Source organism: Crocodylus siamensis, chromosome 1, assembly GCF_052110815.1.
Source record: "Crocodylus siamensis isolate JL-2025a chromosome 1, ASM5211081v1, whole genome shotgun sequence".
Taxonomy (NCBI): Eukaryota; Metazoa; Chordata; order Crocodylia; family Crocodylidae; genus Crocodylus; species Crocodylus siamensis.
The window spans coordinates 260,685,430-260,704,040 of record NC_143395.1 but is presented as its reverse complement, the minus strand read 5'-3'; the positions used below and the strand labels follow the sequence as shown (position 1 = coordinate 260,704,040).

The 18,611-nt window shown below is 45.3% G+C and overlaps 1 protein-coding gene across 4 annotated transcripts in view; it reads left to right on the top strand.

Annotated features, from left to right (window-relative positions):
• Positions 1 to 249: 249 nt before the first annotated feature.
• LOC149874441 (CD276 antigen homolog) overlaps positions 250 to 18,611 on the top strand; it is a 59,848-nt gene continuing 41,486 nt past the window's right edge. For 2 of the 4 annotated variants that reach the window (XM_090061714.1, XM_090061708.1), the window contains exons 1-2: positions 251 to 484; positions 12,709 to 12,784. The gene's annotated coding sequence lies outside the window, so the exon portion shown is untranslated. Of the gene's footprint in view, positions 485 to 12,553; positions 12,628 to 12,708; positions 12,785 to 18,611 lie in introns of those variants that run through there. The other 2 variants (XR_016444026.1, XM_090061720.1) reach the window with 2 other exon arrangements.

Below are 18,611 nucleotides of genomic sequence, written 5' to 3'. Positions count from 1 at the left end.
ATTTAGCTTGAAAACAAAAAGCAGGAGCAAGGGTTTCAGGTTTCCAGGTGTTGAGTTTTGCTTCCTTGTTGTAAAATTATGTATGTACCAGAGCTAGGAAGAAAGTAATTCAGAACCAAAACAGCAGCCAGCATAAGTACATTAAGAATGGATGGAGAAGTGGTATAGTACTGGAGTACAATCGTCTTTACAGCAGCAAAACCCTCTGGGATAGGGAAGAAGAACACATGGAGAAGACAATTTTTGTTTACACAGCTGCAACAGAATTCAGGGTTGGGGTTTCACCAGAGAGCAGTTAGCTTCCCGCTGGCCAGCTTCCAGTGGGAGGATCTCAGCTACATGCTGACTTTATGGAAGTGGGAAACTCCTCCTTAGCTTGCTTCTGTGTCCAGCAAGTCTTCCTCTAAGGAGTAGCGGTCCGTGAGTGCACCGCTTTGGTCCATGAGCGCACCCTTTCAGTGCAGCGTGGGACACTTACCAAAAGGTAAGCTCCTCACTCGGGGCAGGCAGCGGGGGCTGGGGCCTGGGGGCCGGAGCCTGGTGCAGGCACCGGGAAACTGCTCTGCTCTCCTGCATCACCTCAGGGAATGAGGAGGCACGTGGCATCAGGGCTGGGGAGTGGAGCACTTCCCAGGAGCCAGTGGAGCCTGTGCCAGCCCCTGCCCCAGCCTCCATCCCTGCGCCTTGTCTCACCTCAGGGAGGAGCCACTGCCTGCCCGAGTGAGGCTCTGCCGGCTCTGGGGACCTGCTGTGTGGGCTCCGCCAGCTCCAGGTAAGTGCTCCACTCCCCAGCCCTAACGCCACATGCCTCCTTGCTCCCCAAGGCGATGCGGGGGAGCAGAGCAGTTCCCCAGAACCAGCGGCGCCTGCACCAGGCCCCCACCTCCACCTCGCCTCAGAGAGGAGCTTACCTTTAGTAAGTATCCCATGCCGCAGCCCAGCTCCTCTCCCGGCAGGTGTGTGGCCTGAAAAAGTTGGTGCACGGCCAGCCTTTCACTTGTGTGCGGCCGTGCACATGCGCACCTTAGAGGGAATCTTGGCCTGCAGCAGCGCACTGTAGCCTCCCTGAATATTTCATCACTGACCTCAAAGCATCCATTCTTAAATAGCAAGAATTTAAAAACCAACTTGAAAGCAAAATTGCAGAGCTAGAAGTCATCTGCAAACTGAATTACATTACATATGGTCTCGCCATAGACTCTGGACTCTTACGCCATCACCTGAACTAACTTTTTTTAACCCCTAAGTTCCCAATGGGTTAACTACTTTGGTTTTCCAGTTTATCTTTATCTTTTTTAACCTGCCTTTACCACTCTCAGCAACACCACTTCCCCAGGCCCTTACCCTGTTCTTTGGGTTTAAATGACTATATATTCTTTTCTACTTAGTACTCTTTTCTATTTAGTACTCCTGCTCTCTGCAAGTCTGTTTATATCGTCTGACAAAGTAGGCTGTTATCTACAAAAGTTTATGCCTTTCTGAATGAGTCTTCAGGGTACCACCTGCCCTGCCTTCTACATCTTAAAATGCTACATACATGTCATCCTCCTCTTCTCATCACTGAGCCATATGCAATTAGGCCCACATATTCAAATGTGGCCTTTTATTTTGAATGCCCAGTTTGAGTTATGGGCAAACTCTTATGCAATTGTCACTTCTGTCTGTATCTTAAGGCTCAATTTACTCTTGCCTTTGTATTGTAACTATTAAGAACCAGATTGCCTGCTGTCTTTATGCATCAAGCCTTTTCACTAACTCCAATGGGAACACCAGGTATGCAAATGAAATGTGTCCTTTATAGAAAGTCCACACTGAGCTAAGCCCTGCCTGAATTCCACTTAAGCTGTAAGGGATGGACAGCCGTTGTGCTGACCTTTTGAATGGAGGGACAAATTCAGGTGCAATTTACTCTGATGCAAAATGCTGCATTTTATTTTCTAGCAAAATTCTGCTAGAAACCTGAAAAAAGAGACATGAGTGGGCTGGATTTTGGAGGGGAGGAAAGGATGACAACTTGCAGACAAACTTCCTGAATTTCACCTTGTTGAAAGAAATGACTAACATCTAGATTCTGTGTCAGCAGCCCTGACTTCCTCAATGAATAAGACCATAATAGAGGAGGAGAAAGGGTACAACCCTACCATGTTCCTTTTTCTAGGTAGCAGGTTGGATAGAATACCATCTAATATTAATACTATATAAGGGGAACCATATGGGATTTCTACATTGTAAAACACAATCCTAAGACAAAGCCAGAGCAGGTTCAAACTCTCCCACTTTTATAGTCATTAGACTCCCTCAGTCTTCTTCCCAGACTTCCCAGCTTCTACTTGTGGAACTACTCCTGGCCAATATACAATCTTGACCTACCTTTGGATGACAGATTCTGATGATTTCACTTAGCTGTAAAGTCTTGAGTCAAGTGCATACAACTGATTTGATTTCCAGAGTAAGTGCATTCAACAAACAACTGCAAAAATAAGAATTCATATATTCCTCACTTCAGTCTAAACTGGGAAAGAGTTCAGAACTTGTAAGATATACTACTACTATGTTTAATGTTACTACTACTACTAATAATAATAATAAGCAGAAGACTTGACAAAAAGTATAAGCAATTCTTGGAGACTGAGCCAAGCTCTTGAAATTAAGTAAATAAAGCTAGATTCCCTGACCATCTTTTCTAAGAAAGAGCAACCAGTCTTCATGGCTATTTACAGTGGTTCTTCTTTGTCACAGCTATAAACTTATTTTTGTGGCCAGATCAGGCAAAGTGTCACTTCTGTTAGCACCTCTATAGTTTAAACTAAAATTAGGGTCTGGGATTAAAAATAGGATTTGGCCTGTTGCACACGCAAACAACAGGAGAGAAGGGATTCCTAGAGAATCTCTGTAGGGGGAAACCTCCTATTCTTCACATGGGAATCAGCATGTTGATTTACTTCTATGCTTGACTCTAATTATGAGCAGCAGAGATGGAAGGACAGGTGTAGAAAAGCCACAAGTCATGCTCCTAAGAAAATTGACAATATAGCCTTCCCCTCACTCTTGGTTCAATCCATAGCTCAAGTTTTGCCACTCTTCTCTCACAGAGCATGGAGGCAATCAACTAAACAACAGGTTCCAGAGTTCTTAAAATGCCTTCTGCAAGCTGGTATATATATGAGTTGTAGTAGATATGAAGGACATAAAAGTGAAGCAGAGAAAAGTTCAGGCTAATTCCTTTTTCTCTAGCTATGGAGGTTTTTTCTGCAGTGGTGGCAGAAAATAACGGACTTTTCATCCTTACCATAGGGCAGGTCTAACAAATCCCTATCCTCACAAGTAACTGAGACAGGCAGATAAACTGGCATGGGGTAGACAAAACAAATGCCAAACAGGAAAGAAGTTTAAAGTAGTAAATGGAATATTCAGAGTAACTGTAGCATCAGACATTTTCCTTTCCCATGTTGTGGTCATCGTGGAAACCAAGATCTTTTTTCCTGTGCTACAGAAATCTAAAGCAGCTAAAGCTCTCTAAGCAGTAGTAAACAACCTGGTCATCTGAACTATTTGTTTCCAGAAACCAAGCTTACTGCACTAGTGAACGACCTGTGGATTGAGGGGAAGCTTGGTGACAGCGACCGTGAATTGGTCAATTTCTTAGTTCACCAAAGAGCAGACAAACCCCTCAGTAAAGCAGAAGGCCTTAACCTTGGGAAAGCTAACTTTTGCAAATTGAGAGAATTGGTCAGTCAGGCAATTAGAGGCCATACCGCCTCCCCCCTCTTCCCCCCCCAAAAAAGGGAGTACACGAGGAATGGTCATCTCTCAGAAACATAATCCTTGAAGCACAGGGCAAAGCCATACCATCTAACAAGAAATGGAGTCAACAGGCAAGGAAGCCCCCATGGCTGAATAAGAAACTCTTGGATCTTATTAAGCTCAAAAGAGTAGCCTACACCAACTGGAAAACAGGGAGCATTGCCAAATATGATGACTCTGCATTCGCCCACAGCTGTAGAGGGTGGTCAAGGAAAGCCAAGGCAAAAACTAAAAACTTAAGCTAGCTACAGGAATAAAGGACAACAAAAAGTCCTTCTTCAGATGTGGGAAGTTGGAAAAAGAACAAGGATAGCATTGGGCCCTGGAGAGATCCAATGGGGCAACTGACTTCGGATGCCCAAAAAAGGGTCAATCTCCTAAATAACCTTTTTGCATCAGTTTTTCACCCTCCCAGGAAGATCACGTTGTCAGGAATGGTACAAACCAATCTGGGAGTGGGCCATGGACCTAAAAAACCAATGTGGATCAGGTGAGGGAACACCTTGAGAAACTGGACATTCACAAGTCCGCAGGCCCAGACAAAATGCACCCAAGAGTCTTGACTTCATTGCATCTCCCTTGGCAGAGATATTTGAAAAATCATGGTGCTTGGGCGAGGTCCCAGATGACTGGAAAAGAGCCAACGTGGTCCCTATCTACAAGAAAGGGAGGAGGGATGACCCAGGGAACTCCAGACCAGTCTTACGTCCGTCTCTGGAAAAATCTTTGAGAAAATTGTCAAGGGATCCACCAACACCAGCCTGACAGAAGGCAAGCTTCTGAATGCCAGCCAACATGGCTTTGTGACTGGCAGGTCGTGCCTGACCAACTTCATTGCCTTCTACTACCAGGTAACATGTGCCCTGGACAAGGGAGATGACATGGATGTCATATACGTGGACTTCAAGAAGGCCTTTGACCTAGTTTCCCATGATGTCATCATGGTTAAGCTGGGGAACTGTGGCCTTGATCATCATACAATCCAATGGCTATGCAACTGGCTGTGGGGTCAGACCCAAAGAGTACTAGTTGAAGGGAGAAAATCAACATGGCACAGGATGACCAGTGGAGTCCCTCATGGCTCATTACTTGGCCCAGTAGTCTTTAACATCTTCATTAATGATCTGGATTCAGGACTCAGATGTGAACTGGCCAAGTTCACAGACAATACAAAATTATGGGGGAGGGCAATCACACCAAAGGATAGGTTGGGGATACAGGCTGACTTGGATACACTCTCAAGGTAGGCTGATCAAAACCTGATGGCCTTCAGTGCAGAGAAGTGTAAGGTGCAGCACCTCAGTAGGAAGAACCTCCAGCATACTTACAGGCTCGGCAGTGCTACACTTACTAGCACCACGACCGAAAGGGACTTGGGGGTCTTGATTGACCACTAAATGAATACGAGCCACCAATGTGATATTGTGGCTGGCAAAGCTAACCAAACTCTGGCATGCACCCACCAATGCATCTCAAGCAAAACCAGGGACGTCATCCTCCTGCTTTACTCAGCCCTGGTGAGACCGCAGCTGCAGTACTGTATACAGTTTTGGGCCCCCACTTCAGGAAGGATGTGGAGAAGCTTGAGAGTCCAGAGGAGAGCTACTCATATGATCCAAGGCCTGGAGGGAAGGCCATACAAGGAGAGGCTGAGGGACTTAGAACTCTTCAGTCTAGAAAAGAAAAGGCTCAGGAGGGACTTGGTAGCAGCCTACTATAACATAAGAGGGGTCATCAGGACCAGGGAGAACACCTGTTCACCAGAGCTCCCCAAGTGAGAATAAGGTCTAATGGTCATAAACTCCAGGAAGGCCGATTTAGACTGGATATAAGAAAAATATTCTTTACAGTGTGTGTCCAGGGCCTGGAACAAACTCCCCCCAGAGGTGATACAAGCATCTACTCTGGACTCCTTGAAAAAACGGGTGGATATATTTCTTGCTGGGGTCACTTGATCCCAGCCGACTTCCCAGGGGGCTGGACCCGATGATCTTGAGGTGCCTTCCAGCCCCTAATATCTATGAAATGGGCTATGTTTGGGGCTCTTACCATGTGGGAGGAAAGGGGAGAAGAATGGAAGCATTTCACAAACAAGCCTGGGGTGCACTGCTGCATGTCTCACAGTTTATAGGTTCTAGACTCTCTATCTCCAGCCTCCTCGTCCCCCATCGTATGTTGGGCTTTAAACTAAGTATGATGGGGGGATGGGAGGCAGGAGATGGAGAAAGTCTAGAACCTACAAACCGCAAGACAGGCAGCAGTACACCCCAGGTAAGTACCAAGGGGCCCTTTGGGCATCAAAATGGTAAGGCACCAAAGGCACCATTTGAAGGACTCAAGTGCCTCTACACTAATGCTAGGAACATGGGGAACAAGCGGGAAGAACTCACACTCCTGCTTGCAGATAATAACTTTGATTTAGTGGGGTTAACAGAAACCTGGTGGGACCCTACCCATGACCGGGCGGTACACATTGAGGGCTACAGGTTGTACACAAGGGACAGAGTAGCGGGGAAAGGGGGCAGGGTTGCTTTCTATGTAAAGGAGCATTATACAACTACCCTAATCAAAATGGGATCAGAGGAGGAGAAAGTTGAGGCATTGTGGTTAGGATACATGGAGGTTGAGGGGAAAGGGAGTTGGTGGTGGGAGTCTGCTACAGACAACCACACCAAGTGGCAAAGCTAGACTTGGAATTCTTAAGGCAGCTCTCAGAAGTCATAGTCTGGGGACATGGTTGTCATGGGGGACCTAAACTACCCTGACATCTTCTAGGAGGAGCAGTCAGCCAAATCCAACTGTTCACATAGGTTCTTAACATACATGCAGGACCTTCACCTAATGCAGGAGGTATACGGTCCCACTAGGGGGAATGCCTTACTGGACTTGGTGTTGGCTATGGGAGAGGACCTAGTAGGGGAGCCGAAGATTCGTGGTCACCTTGGGGACAGCGACCACCGATCAATCGAATTCACCATACAGCAAAGGTTGGGTAAGATAACTAGTAGGGTGGAAGTGCTTGACTTTAGGAAGGCTAACGTCAGTGTGCTTAGGGGTCTAGTCAATGATGCACTGCAGGAGAAGAGTATTGGTGAGATGGGAGTCCAGGAAGGGTGGTAGTTTCTAAAGGAAGTGATCCATCGGGCGCAGAGGGAGACTATCCCAGTACAAGGGAAAAGGGGGAAAGGAGCCAAAAAACTTCCTTGGCTAAAACAGGGAAAAATCCAGGGGAGCCTAAGGGCAAAAAAGAAGGCTTAAAGGCAGTGGAAGCAGGGGAAGCTACCAAGGACGAGTATACTTATTTGGCCCGCACTTGCAGGGAGGCAGTTAGAAAAGCCAAAGCAACTACAGAGCTGAGGCTGGCGACACAAATTAAAAAAAGACTTTTTTTGTTGACTATAAGGTATGTGGGGAGTAAAAGGAAGGTGCAGGGCAGCATAGGACCCCTACTGAACAAAAAGGAGCAATTAGTGGCAGACAGAGGGGGCACAAGGCTGAGCTATTTCAATGAGTTTTTTGCCTCGGTGTCCTGAACAGGCATCAAGATAAGTCTCTGAATGGGTTCTTAGATGGACAGAGGGACACCAGCCCACCAACTGTCGATGCTGACTTGGTGCAGAGTCACTTGGATGGACTGGATGTGTTCAAGTCTGATCTGCTCAGGTCCCTTCGAACCCTAGAAACTATGAAACTATAAGTCAACAGGCCCAGATGAGCTGCATCCAAAGGTACTGAAGGAATTGGCCAGTGTCATAGCAGAACCACTGGCACAGCTGTTTGAGTGCTCGTGGTGCTCAGGTCAGGTCCTGGAGGACTGGAAAAGGGCCAATGTGGTCCCCATTTTCAAGAAGGAGAGGAAGGAGGATCCTAGTAATTATAGGCCAGTCAGTCTCACCTCTATCCTTGGAGACGTCTTTGAAAAAGATTATGAAGGATCATATTTGTCCAATGGAAAAAATAATGCAGCAGGAAAACAAGCATGGATTTGTAGGAGGTAGATCATGCCTGACCAATCTCATTTTGTTTTATGACAGGGTCACAAAATGCTTAGACACAGGAGTAGAGGTGGATATCATTTTCTTGGATTTTAGTAAGGCCTTCAATATGGTATCTCATCCCATTCTCATAAATGGATGAAGAGGCTGTGACATAGATGTTTACATAGTTCAGTGGGTGGCAAATTGGCTTAGCAGTCAAATCCAGAGAGTGGTAGTAGACGGGTCGGTATCAGCCTGGAAGGATGTGGGTAGTGGGGTCCCACAGGGTTTGGTCCTTGGACCGGTCCTCTTCAATATCTTTATCAGTGACTTGGATGTGGGTGTAAATAGTACTCTGTCCAAGTCTGTGGACTAAACTGTGGGGTGAAGTGCACACTCTGGAGGGCAGAGAACAATTGCAGGCACACCCAGACAGGTTAGAAAAAGTGGGCAGTACACAGTAGGGTGCAGTACAACAAGTGCAGAGTGCTGCACCTAGGGCGTAAAAATATCCAGCCCATCTACTGGCTGGGAAATGACCCTCAGCAGCACAGAAGCAGAAAGGGATCTCAGCATCATAGTAGACTCCAAGATGCCCATGAGTAGTCAGTGTGACAAAATCATTAGCAAAGCTAACTGCACTTTATGATGCATCAGGAGATGCATGACAAATAGATCCAATGAGGTGATACTTCCCCTCTATGTGGCTCCATATGAGCCAGCAGTGTGTGGGGGGAAGGCAGGTAACAGATTTAAGACAACCCTCAAATAAATAGATATTATACATGGGGGAAAAATACACGTTTTCCATCTATAGAATCTAATTAGTGGGGGATGGTTTTAAAATTGGAGTCATCTTGAATTCAGGTAGCATAGGACAACAGCTAAAAACAGAGGCCACAACTGAAGGTGGTGAGGAAAAACAAATTTTGAGAGTTTTAGAAGGGTTTTCCTGTGATTGACTGAAGATGCAGAGTAGTCTGGGTATTGACTGGTGTCCTTTTGTGCATTTATCAGAAGCAAACACCAGGTAAAAAGTAAGTAGGGAATATGGGAAGCAATGGCGCCAGCCCTGCATGTAGCCAAAGAAAGATTATCTTTTCAGGAAATTACTAAACTAGAAAGGCTGGCTTTGAAACTATGAGCAGAGAAACTACTTTCTGATTACTCCCACTGTGTCCAGGGAAACCGGGTTTTGTGTAAAGTCTCTGTGCACAAGTCAGAACACCCGACTTGTTTAAAAAAAATAAAAAAATCCTCGTAGTGGAAAGAACCTGGCTGAGCCCCAAACTCTAGCTAAATAACATGGGCCAAAAAGCATGAATACTTTTAGAGGCATCTATGGAGAGATGATCAGATCAGACTGGTAGATTTCAAAACTTGATATTACTGTTGACAATGACAGCATCAATCTCTCAATTTGCAGATGATCCCTACCACAGGTCATTGGCAGGTCTTGAGATGACTTAAGAATCTAGTCCTTGAGCCACAAATTCATCGAGAGAAGTCGCAGGTCTTTCCGCAGGGGGGAAAAAAAAAGGCTGCAGGCTGGGATTCTGCCTTTCTTCCTTCCTCTGCTCTGAAGGCAAGACATTTTACCTGAAAAAAGAGGATACCACTTGGTTGAGGCTGCAGTGCCACTGAACTTGATTGGCAACCAGATACTCACAGCTCTTGATGTCAGAATCCTTTTTTTGATAAATGCCTCCAATGTATCCTTGTAACACACCCTCTGGCCACCATGAAATGTCAGGCCATTACTAAGCTGGGAGTAGAGCACTTGTTTTTGGAACTGAGAGTCAGGCATCTGCACACAATGTCCAGTCCAGCAAAGTTGGTGCTCAAGGGTCATCAAGTCAATGCTGGTAACACTGGCTTCAGCAAGGATACTAGTGTTTGTGCGGCGATTTTCCCAATTGATGTAGAGGATTTTCTAGACACATTGTTGGTGATACCTCTCCAGACTCTTGAGATGATGATGGTAGTTACCCACATTTCACATCCACAGAGAAGGATGGAGATGACTGCACTGTAGACCTGCATCTTGGTGTCTTCCTGGAGATTGCGATGAATAAAGACACACAAAAGCAATTTCCCAAAGGAGATATTCGTGCACTGGATCTTGTGCTGGATCTCCTTAAGGTTCACTCTCTAATTTGGGAAGGGGGGTGGGGAGGGGTCATATCATGGCCTGAGGCAAGTTGATTGCGTTCTTTGGGCCTTGCTCTCAACATCAAGAAAACTGAAGTCCAGTAGGCTTATCCAAGAAGATCCAGCATGGCCTAGAGGTTTTCCTCTGTGTGTGCAAGGATGGCACAGTCATCGGCATACTGAAGGTCAAGGATGGCTGTTTTGAGTACTTTGGGAAAATTACTTAAATTGAATACTGAACAGATGGAGGGCTTCTCAAATGTCAATTTTAAAAGGAAGGTGGTCCTTAAGGAAAATGAGGATGACTATGGGGGGGAGGAATGGAAAAAAACAGAGTTGGAACAATGATGCATCCTTGCTTGACCCCAGTTTGTATGACAAATGGCTCCCTCTCCAATCCACTCCATAGAATGGTCACAGTCTTCCAGTCATGGAGAAGGCTCAGGACCTTGACATACTTTTCAGGGCATCCAAAAGTCTGGCCAGTATTTTCCTTCATTGACCTTACTAAGCCTCATGGACATACACAGATCCTGATGATGTTCCTGACACTTTTGTTGGACCTGGAGGGCAATAAAAATCATGCTAATTGCCCTGTGGGATGGTCTGAAACCACAGTGATATTGTTGCTGAGGAAGTCCTGTTTCAAGTAGAAAATTGTTCAGAAGGATGCAGGGAAGTATTTTCCCTGCTGTGAAAAGGAAGGTAATACCTCTATAGTTCCCACACACAGTCTTATCTCCTTTCTTGAAGATAGTCATGATGTTGGCATTCCTCAGGTCCTAAGGGAATCCTCTGTTGTTCTAAATTCAGAGATGAATACTTGTAGTCTTGGTACCAATTCATCGCTGCAAGATTTCAGCAGATGCGCCATCTGGTCCAGTAGCATTGTCATTCTTGGTTTCCTCAATGACATGCCAGATTTCTTCTAGTATAGGAGGGTTGTCAAAGAATCCCCTTTCAGGGTGTTGGGAGATGGACTCGATAGTAGTATGTGCCACAGTCAAACTCACAGTTTGGGCAAGCGCTCTTTCCATCTATCTTGGATAGATTCATTCTCTTTGAGAAATGTCAAGCCATCCTTCAATCTCAGAAAAGTAGGACCATGGGAAGCTGGGCTGTAGATAACTTTCATCACTTGAAAAAACAAAAAAAACGAAAAAACAAAACTATGCATGTCACATTTGAGCTGGATCTCCTTGGCTTTATCTTGCCACCACTGATTTTTGATTTCCCCAGATATTCCTATGAGTTTTGTCTTTGAGAAGCTGATATCTCGCCTTTTTCTGCTGAAATGAGATATCAGTCTTGCCAAGCAGAATGAGTTTAAGTCTCTTCTGGTCAAGGAGGGCTTGAACCTCCACACTGCTCTCATTGAACCAATCTTGGTGTTTGGCTTCAGCACAGGCTGTATGGATGGCAGTTTTAAACCCCTTCCAGAATTCCTCAATGTTGCCTTTATTTGTGGACAGGGTAGAGAACTTTTCATAGAGACACCTACAGACCTTCAGGTCTTGAAGACATTTGGCGTCAAGAGTCCTTTATATTGTTTTTGGCTGGTTTTGGCGTTTCCAAGCAAGCCAGATGTTCATAATGGATCTGACAAAGACAGTGATCTGTCCAGAAGTGATTGGTTCCTTGTATGGCTCTCAAGATATAGACATCCATTCAATCACAAGCTCTAACAATAATATAGTCAAGGAAGGGCCAAGTGCTTAGAGCCCTGCCACTCCTCAAATGGTGCGTCTCAAGCAACAAGCTACCTAACTCCCAGAAGCACCAGAACATGCAACAGACCAAAATGCCTTCTGTGCCCCACATCAATAATGACTACCTCATCGCTGAACTGAACAACATAGGTTATAACATCCAAGGTTCATTTACCTGCAACTCCACCAATGTCAAATACACTACCACCTGCTTACAGCGCCCCTCTGCCATCCACATCGGACAGACTAGATGATCCCCATGTGACTGATCGAATACTGTTCTGACTTCAGCTGTAGAAAGACATGCAAGCGTGTGACAGAACACTTTAACCTCCTTGGACACCACCTTCTTGACTCAAGCATGGCTGTTCTCAGGCAGCAAACTTTAAAAACTGATTTGAACAGGAAATTGTGAAACAGGAAATCATCCACAGGCTGGACTGTGTTAAGTATCATTTAAACAGGACTATGGGTTCTTATCCAGAATACCTTTCGAGACTTTTTGTTCCTATGGGTTTACTGCTCATTTCTCCCAGCAGAATACCCTGCCCTCCTTCACTTGATTTTTGTATTCTAATTTCTGTCTCCTTCTTACAGTCGGCTTTCTACATGTCCTTTCACAGCACCTGATGATGGGAACTTCACCTCAAAACAGCTTGTGCTATAGACTAACCAAAGTAGATATATATAAGGTACAAATGTATCCTGCATTCCTGTTAGTCAGGATCTGCTTAACTGTACAGGCAAGATATTGCCTCATACATCTTGCTTTACTCATCAACACTTCCTCATTTAAAACAAGAACTGTTTTCAGCTCTCACAAGCAGAGGTTCAAGAGTCACAGACATGTCAGTCAGTTAAAGCTTTTGTATCATGCTGAAAACTGTCAGTACTAAAGGATCCTGGATGTGGCAGCCTCTTTAAACTGTTTCACAAGTCTTGTGCGTCTGGGAACAAGGCAGTGAGGAGTGAAAGCTTTTTCTGCTGTAAGTGGCATTATACTGGAGAGAAAAGAAAGAAAGCAACAGTCTCCAGATAAAGCATTTTTTTGATCCCACTCCTTTTAGGTTTTGTTCTGGAAAAAGACATCATCAGACAAGACTGCTGGAGAATCAGTTGCAAGATCAAGCCACTGAAGCACAGGTAAGATATAATGAGACTTCACCATAACACCAGAGCTGTCGCAACTATTTGCTCAGTTAACTAAAAAAACGTACCTAACCTATATTTGCTCTCGGTCTTTTAAATGTACCTTGATCATTGAATCAGAGTGCTTGCAGGACTAATAGTTGTAAAAGTGTAAGGTTTCGATCAGGTTTGCAGAAAGCAAATGCTGAATTCCAGCACCTATTCATGCTGAGCACATGTGGCTGGGATCTTTTTTCTCCCCCAACTAGAAGAATGTAAACAGCATCAGTGAACAGACTGCCCCCATCAAAAATCAAACACTGTACATTTCAGATTGTAAATGGTCACAATTGACTGATTCTTTTTCTTGCAATAGTCTCTGTGGACCAGTCAGGGGCTGGGGTTCCTATTATACTAAGCAGCTGAGAGGAAGACAGTCTGTGCTACACAGAGCTCACAACATTAGGTTTACTGTGCAGCTAGCATACAGATAAATAAGAGAATAGGAGACAAAGAAATAACAGGGGCAGGAGTGAGGGCATAGGTTGTTGGTCATAAATCAGGGGTTTTAAACAGGTATGTAAAGGCAGACAAAAGAGATTTGTAGATGCTGTGGCAGGGGTTAGTTTGAGAAGGGATTTAGGAGGAAACTGTTCAGGCTTTGAATTTATGTTTATGAAATAAATTTGCTACATATGGTACATTCCAGTCATGAGTAGGCTTGGCAGGATTTGATTTTTATCAGTAAACATTGATAAACAGTTAGTTCACCTCACAGTCACAGACCGACAGCAAAATATTTCCATTGGTAACAGTCAACATTTATAAAAAAGGGACAGTAACAGGCAACCTTTGCCCTGGGATCCTATGACCCCTGCTGACTTCCTGCCCCTGGGGCAGGGGGCTGGACTCAATGATCTTCCGAGGTCCCTTCCAGCCCTAATGTCTATGAAAACTACTGGACAGTGGAGAAAGGAGAGAGTGAAGGACTGAATGGAAAGGGGTTCAAGAGGAAAACAATAGACAATCTAATGACTCAGCAGTTGAGCATTTAGTGTTAAAGCCTAATGACTTATCAGCTAAGCAATTAGCTGCCGACTCACAGGTGGGGGAAGGTGGCTGGAGGGAGGAAGCAGGCTACTTAAACTAATCCCTGCCCAAAAGTCAAGGGGCATGACTGGGGAGAGAATAGTGGAGGCTCCAGCCTGGTGACAGCAGGATACTCCCCTGGCCAGCTAAGCACAAGGGGCCAAGGATGACCATCGCCTCTCTCTGCATTCCCAGAGCTCTGAGAATGCCACTCCTCTTCTGGTCCCTGCCCAGCCCAGCTCTTCCCTGGTGATGAATGAACAGAATAAATTTAAAGTATGTATGCTTTAATGATTTATGAATATTTACATTTTATATTTTGACATGTGATTTTTAGAAAGCTTTTAACAGTATCCTGTCATTACTAAATTGTCTGCCCCCCACACTACTAAATTTGTGCAATCCTGATCATTTAAATCAATAAAAATTGGCATAAATGCTTCAAGATGCACATTTATTTTAGCCATCAACATTATTTAAAGATTTAAAAAAAAAAAATCAAATTCTGCCAAGCCTAATAAGTAATGGGGAAACAAGTCTGCAGATGACACCAAGCTGGGGGGAGTAGTAGATACTCTGGACGGTAGGGCTAGGATTCAGAGTGGCCTAGACAAATTGGAGAATTGGGCCAAAAGAAGTCTCATGAGGTTCAACAAGGACAAGTACAAAAAGTCCTGCACTTAGGACAGAACAACCCCAGGCACCAGTACAGGCTGGGGGCTGACTGGCTGAGCAGCAGCTCTGCAGAAAAGGCCCTGGGAGTTACAGCGGACAATAAGCTGAATACGAGCCAGCAGTGTGCCTTTGTTGCCAAAAAGGTAACAGCATGCTGGGCTGCACTGGTAGGTGTGTTGCCAGCAGATAAAGAGAAGTGATTATTCCCCTCTATTCAGCACTGGTGAGGCCTCATCTGGAGTACCACAGAAAGGATGTAGAGAAATTGGAGAAAGTCCAGCGGAGGGCAACAAAAAATGGTGAGGGAGCTGGGGAACATTGGATGCTTATCTTGCTGGGATCCTATGACCCCAGCTGACTTCCTGCCCTTCGGGCAGGGGGCTGGACTCGATGATCTCCCGAGGTCCCTTCCAGCCCTAATGTCTATGAAATCTATGAAACATGACTTACGAGGAGAGGCTGAGGGAATTGGGCTTATTTAGTGTAAAGAAAAGATGACTGAGGGGATTTAATATCAGCCTTCAACTACATGAAGAGGGGTTTAAAAGAGCATGGAGCTGGACTATTCTCAGTGATGGCAGAAGACAGAACAAGCAGCAATGATCTCAAATGATAGCAAGAGAAGTTTAAGTTGGATGTTAGGAAGCATTTTCTCACTAGGAAGGCAGTAAAATTTGCTGGGATCCTATCACCCCAGCTGACTTCCTGCCCGTTGGGCTGGACTCGATCTTCCGAGGTCCTTTCCAGTCCTAATGTCTATGAAATCTATGAAAAACACTGGAACAGGTTACCCAGAGAGGTGGTCGACTCTCCATCCTTGGAGGTTTTCAAGACCTGGCTAGTCAAAACTTTGCCTGGGATGATTTAGTTGGAGATGTTTCTGCTTTGAGCAGGGGGCTGGACTAGATGACCTCCTGAGGTCCCTTCCAGCCCTAATTTAATGTGATTCTATGAAACACAGGAATGAACAAACTAGAAAGAGATGCATATTTCAGAACATGTTTTAATATAGAGAGAGTTATCAATTGTGTCCAAATGGTGAACTATGCAAAGCTGGATAATTTGCCTTCACTGTTCTTCAGAGCAATTGTTGTCCACCTTTTTGTACAAGGACCCATTTGTAAGCATCAGTGGCCAGTCCTGACCCGGTACCCCTCACAAAGTGTGGGGCAGGGGCCCCTCAAGCAGCCCCTTGCAGGCTGGAACTCTGCCAGCCTGCAAGGGAAAGCCATGGTTTCCCACATTTTTCTCCTTTAAAAAGGAGACTCCATTTTGAAAGTTTGTTTGCAATCCTTTCATATATCCTTGCAACTCACTTTTGGGTCATGACCCACAGATTGAGAAACACTGCCTTAGAGAAGGGATGGGCAAAATATGGCCCACAGGCCAGATTCAGCCCACCAACTGATTGGATCCAGCCAATGGAGGGGGTGCCCACAAATTGATAAGATCCAGCCTGTGGCTATACCCGCAGGGCTCCACATGAGGCTGAGACCACCCAAGGCAGCCCATGCTGCACTCCAGCTAGGGTGGCCATCATAGAGGACAGTCCGGTTGTCCTCTGTCCTCTACTGATATAAAACCTGACGCCTTTCTCTTGAAGAGAAAAATAGAGGGCATAAAGGCACCAGGTTTTGTATCAATAGAGGGCAGAGTAGCAGAAAACCAGACTGTCCTCTGTGATGGCCACCCTAACTCCAGCCCAGGCCACCAAGTTGGTGGAAGGCAGCCAGGAACTAAAGCCAAAGCCCCACACACTGGGGCAGGAGCCACCTGGCTGAAGCTTCTTCCTAGCCCACAGTGGCCCAGCAGGAGTATGAGATGGCACTGCTGGAGGCAAGGGGAGCCAAACACCAGCCACACCAGGAGCAGATCCACTGAAAGCTGTGCATGCTGACCAGGGCCAGGCATTGTGTAGACTTCCCAAGGCAGGGCTCAGCCCCCTACAGAGTGCCATGCGGGCAGCTGTGGACCACACCACCTGGGTAAGATCTGCTGCATGAGCCCCTTGCCCCCTTCTCCTTCCCCTCACCCCAGCCAGCTGCCAGGACCTAGCACCCAGGCAGTTCCCTTCCCATCAACTATATGTCTTCCCCCCCACACACCTTCACAGGGCAGGGGCTGCCCCATGACCCCATTCTGTGATCCCAGCCTCACCCACCCATCTTGCTCCTGAATACACCCACTCCCTGCCTGCCTGCAGCCCCATCCCACATAGGGAGTTTTGGTTAGTGGTTGCAGCGGGGGGGGGGGGGGCAAGGATGCTGACCCAGCCTGCAGTTCATCAAAACTGTGGCCTCTGGGCCCAAATAACTGTCTACCCCTGCCTTAGGAGGCAAGCTTCATCTAAATTTAGAAGGGTTGTTGATTTTTTCAAAAGCATTTGAAGTTCCTGAGTCACTCATTCAAAAGCAGTCTGGGAGCCTCAGTCTTACAACAAGTCAATAGACCTCGGACCCATAAGACAGGGAAGTGATTTAAAATGGGAGTGCCCAACCACCCAGTCGCAGACCAGATCCAACCCCTGGCACTGCATCATCTGGCCTGCATGGCTTCCAACAGATCCAAAAATTTGGTAGTAGGGGAACAAGTGCTTGCTGCTAAATTTCCAGACCCATAAGGAGTCCTATGAGCTGGACAGCATGCCCCTACATGCTGGATCAGGCATGGAAGCTTGGGACCCAGTCCCGAGGTGTGGGGTGGTGCGAGTCCCAATCCTGGCACAAGGGGCTTCATTCAGCCCACTCTGACCTGCGGGGCCCAAAGGTCAAGCACCACTGATTTAAAACGTTTAACTAAAGTTCTTGCATCATTTCAACAAAATTGTGAGTTTTGAAAGTTTGTTGAAACCACATGAATGTGCAATTCACTCATTCTGAAACCCAAAGACTTGCAGTGACTGAAAAAAAAAAATACAGGATATACAACAAACTCAGGCTCTTAGTTACACAGGGAATGTAGCATATGCTCTGGAACGATACAGCTGACCTCTCTCAAGAAGCTAAACAATACCTCTTGAGAAACAACAACTGCCTTCTCATATTTGGGTTTAGAGCACTGAACTATTTACAAAAATGAGGCCTTTATAACTTTTTTGTCTGCAGTTAGCAGGGTTCCAATACAATGCTGCACTAGTGAAAAAGCTCATTTAATAATGTAAAGTACTCATTCATTCTTGTCCAAACAGAAATGCATGTTATGGAGATTTAATCTGATAGCATGCATCTGCCCTTATTAAAAAGGGCCACCCCAAAAAAGAGACAGCTTTTTACAGTTTTAGAACAAGCCATTGATTGTTTGGTCTCACTGTGCTACATTCACTATTTCCATATAGTATTTCCCAATTCCTTTTTTAAAAATGCTTTAATATTAGCATCAAAACATTGTAATAATAGTTTGTTTTTAACGTCACTAATACTTAACAACAACATAAACAATATCATCAGTGTTGACAGTATTAGCCATAGCTGATAGTGTTTTTATAAGTCTTCAAATACCTAAAGAGCAATGGTCACTAATTACAGAGAAGATGGAGATGGGCTTTTCTCTGTGGTTTAGGGGACAGGACAAGGAGCAATGCCCTTAAGATGAAGCACTGAAAGTTTAGGTTGGTAATTAGGAGGAACTTTCAGACTGAGGGTGGACAAGCATAGTCATAGTCATAGTCGTATAACTTGCAGCTCTTGCGTCATGTCATTTCACACACTACACACTGCAATATGACCTGTATTTGCCCTCTCCCGAGAGTGTTATTGCTTGTGTTCTCACTTTTCTTGCCTATTTTCCCTCTAAATGCTCGGTTTCTTGTTTTGCATCATCTCCAGTTTCTCTTTATGCGTTTAGCTGTTTATCTGTTTAAACCCTAGGGACTTGAATGTGATGATTTTCTCTCTAAACTGGGATTTACTCCTCAAATAGTTCCATAACTATTTTTAGAACAGTGTTACACAAATAAAGCAAGGAGGTAGGAATCCTAGTTCTTCAATGATTTACAGAGTAGCTTTGAACTCTTCCTTTGTGAAACCTCTATGCCCAGATTCTACCAGTTTGTGCAAGATTATTGAAATAAACTGAACTC